The 2,801-nt window shown below is 54.6% G+C and overlaps 1 non-coding gene across 1 annotated transcript; it reads right to left on the bottom strand.

Moving 5' to 3' along the window:
- Positions 1–986: 986 nt before the first annotated feature.
- On the bottom strand, positions 987–2,801 carry LOC146210214 (small subunit ribosomal RNA). Its single transcript, XR_014704590.1, has one exon. It is a non-coding gene; the product is annotated as a small subunit ribosomal RNA (ribosomal RNA).

Here is a 2,801-nt window from a genome sequence, read left to right as displayed (position 1 = left end):
GACGAAGCCCCGAGAGAACCTCAAGGCCGCGAATGCGTTCGAGTGCGGGATTATAACCCCGTCGTCCTTTTTGTTCCCGAAGTCTCCTTTCGCGCCATCGGCACGGCGCCTAATATCGCGCCCGACGAGCGAGCGTCAGACGTTCACCACGCCTTGAACGAAGCAAACGACATCCAGAGCCAGCGAGCTGCGGTTCCTCTCGTACTTCGCAGCAGCGCCGCCGTTCCCTTGGCAGCGGGCAGACCTTTCCCTCGGCCCGCGCTACAGACTCCGAGTCGTTCTTTTACTCCTTTTGCAAAAGAGCCCGCGAGCAGCGTTTCCGCTCGTACTTCGCAGCAGCGCCGCCGTTCCCTTGGCGGCGCGCAGGCCTTTCCCTCGGCCCGCGCTACCGACTCGAACGCAAAGAGCTTCGCAGCAGAGTTAGCGAGCAGCGTTTCCTCTCGTACTTCGCCGCAGCGCCGCCGTTCCCTTGGCGGCGCGCAGGCCACTGACTCGGCCCGCGCTACCGACTCTGCGCAACTCTCTGCAAAAGAGCCAGCGAGTAGCGTTTCCGCTCGTACTTCGCAGCAGCGCCGCCGTTCCCTTGGCGGCGCGCAGGCCTTCCCCTGAGCCTGCGCTACGGACTCTGACGCAAAAAAGAAGTAGCCGCAGCAGAGCTAGCGAGCCGCGTTTCCTCTCGTACTTCGCAGCAGCGCCGCCGTTCCCTTGGCGGCGGGCAGGCCTTTCCCTCGGCCCGCACCACAGACTCCGTGCGTCGCTTCGAAAAAGCGGATGAGTTCTTCGATAACCGAAAGCCCACCGTCATAGGTGCGTTACGCCGTTTGTACCCGCGGAAGCCGACCGTCCGACAATCCCTTGGTGACGGAGCTCCGCTGGGCGTAACAATTTGTGCAGAGAAGCGGCTTCAGAATCTCGCAACTCCGCGGTGAAAGGCCATCCCCCGCTTATAAGTGGGGGCGGCGCCGGGCGTGACAAGCACAGTCCGGTAATGATCCTTCCGCAGGTTCACCTACGGAAACCTTGTTACGACTTTTACTTCCTCTAAATGATCAAGTTTGGTCATCTTTCCAACAGACCGGCGCAACCGAAAGGCCGCGCCGGACATCGGTCCGAAGACCTCACTAAATCATTCAATCGGTAGTAGCGACGGGCGGTGTGTACAAAGGGCAGGGACGTAATCAACGCGAGCTTATGACTCGCGCTTACTGGGAATTCCTCGTTCAAGGGGAACAATTGCAAGCCCCTATCCCAATCACGAAAGAAGTTCCACGGGTTACCCAGTCTTTTCAGACAGGGATAAAGACACGCTGCTTCCTTCAGTGTAGCGCGCGTGCGGCCCCGGACATCTAAGGGCATCACAGACCTGTTATTGCTCTGTTTCGTGCGGCTAGGAGCCGCTTGTCCCTCTAAGAAGGTTGTAAGGTGCTGGGAACCCCGCACCTATTTAATAGGCTAGAGTCTCGTTCGTTATCGGAATTAACCAGACAAATCGCTCCACCAACTAAGAACGGCCATGCACCACCATCCACCGAATCAAGAAAGAGCTCTCAATCTGTCAATCCTCCCAGTGTCCGGGCCGGGTAAGTTTTCCCGTGTTGAGTCAAATTAAGCCGCAGGCTCCACTCCTGGTGGTGCCCTTCCGTCAATTCCTTTAAGTTTCAGCTTTGCAACCATACTTCCCCCGGAACCCAAATACTTTGGTTTCCCGGAAGCTGCCCGCCGAGTCATTTGAGTAACTCAGGCGGATCGCTGGTTGGCATCGTTTATGGTCAGAACTAGGGCGGTATCTGATCGCCTTCGAACCTCTGACTTTCGTTCTTGATCAAAGAAAACATTCTTGGCAAATGCTTTCGCAGTAGTTCGTCTTGCGACGGTCCAAGAATTTCACCTCTAGCGCCGCAATACGAATGCCCCCGTCTGTCCCTCTTAATCATTACCCCGTATTCCAAAAACCAACAGAACAGAAACAGGGTCTTGTTCTATTATTCCATGCAAGTTTATTCAGGCGACTCGCCTGCGTTGAGCACTCTAATTTTTTCAAAGTAAAAGCGCAGGCCACCTCGAGACGCACCAATGAAGGGCACCAAGAGAGGACCGGCATGATGTTCAGTACGAGCCGTCGCATCGGGTAGATGCACTACTCGTCTGGAACTGAGATCCAACTACGAGCTTTTTAACCGCAGCAGCTTTAGTATACGCTATTGGAGCTGGAATTACCGCGGCTGCTGGCACCAGACTTGCCCTCCAATTGATCCTCGTTAAAGGATTTAGAGTGTACTCATTTCAATTACGGGGCCTCAAAAGAGTCCCGTATTGTTATTTTTCGTCACTACCTCCCCGTGCCGGGAGTGGGTAATTTGCGCGCCTGCTGCCTTCCTTGGATGTGGTAGCCGTTTCTCAGGCTCCCTCTCCGGAATCGAACCCTGATTCTCCGTTACCCGTAACAACCATGGTAGGCAAGTAACCTACCATCGAAAGTTGATAAGGCAGACACTTGAAAGAAACGTCGCCGGCTCATGGCCATGCGATCAGCACAAAGTTATCCAGAGTCACCACAGAGTACGGGCAGAACCCGATGGGTCTTGGTCTAATAAAAGCGCCCGTCAGCCAAAGGCCTTCAGGCTCAATGCATGTATTAGCTCTAGAATTGCCACAGTTGTCCAAGTAGAAAGAAACGATCTAAGGAACCATAACTGATTTAATGAGCCATTCGCGGTTTCGCCTTATTTCGGCATGTACTTAGACATGCATGGCTTAATCTTTGAGACAAGCATATGATTACTGGCAGGATCAACCAGGTA

This window comes from Amblyomma maculatum, chromosome 1, assembly GCF_055883805.1.
Source record: "Amblyomma maculatum isolate TAMU_Amacu chromosome 1, ASM5588380v1, whole genome shotgun sequence".
NCBI lineage: Eukaryota > Metazoa > Arthropoda > Arachnida > Ixodida > Ixodidae > Amblyomma > Amblyomma maculatum.
Note: the sequence above shows the minus strand (reverse complement) of the source record. Positions and strands in the feature narration are given on the sequence as shown.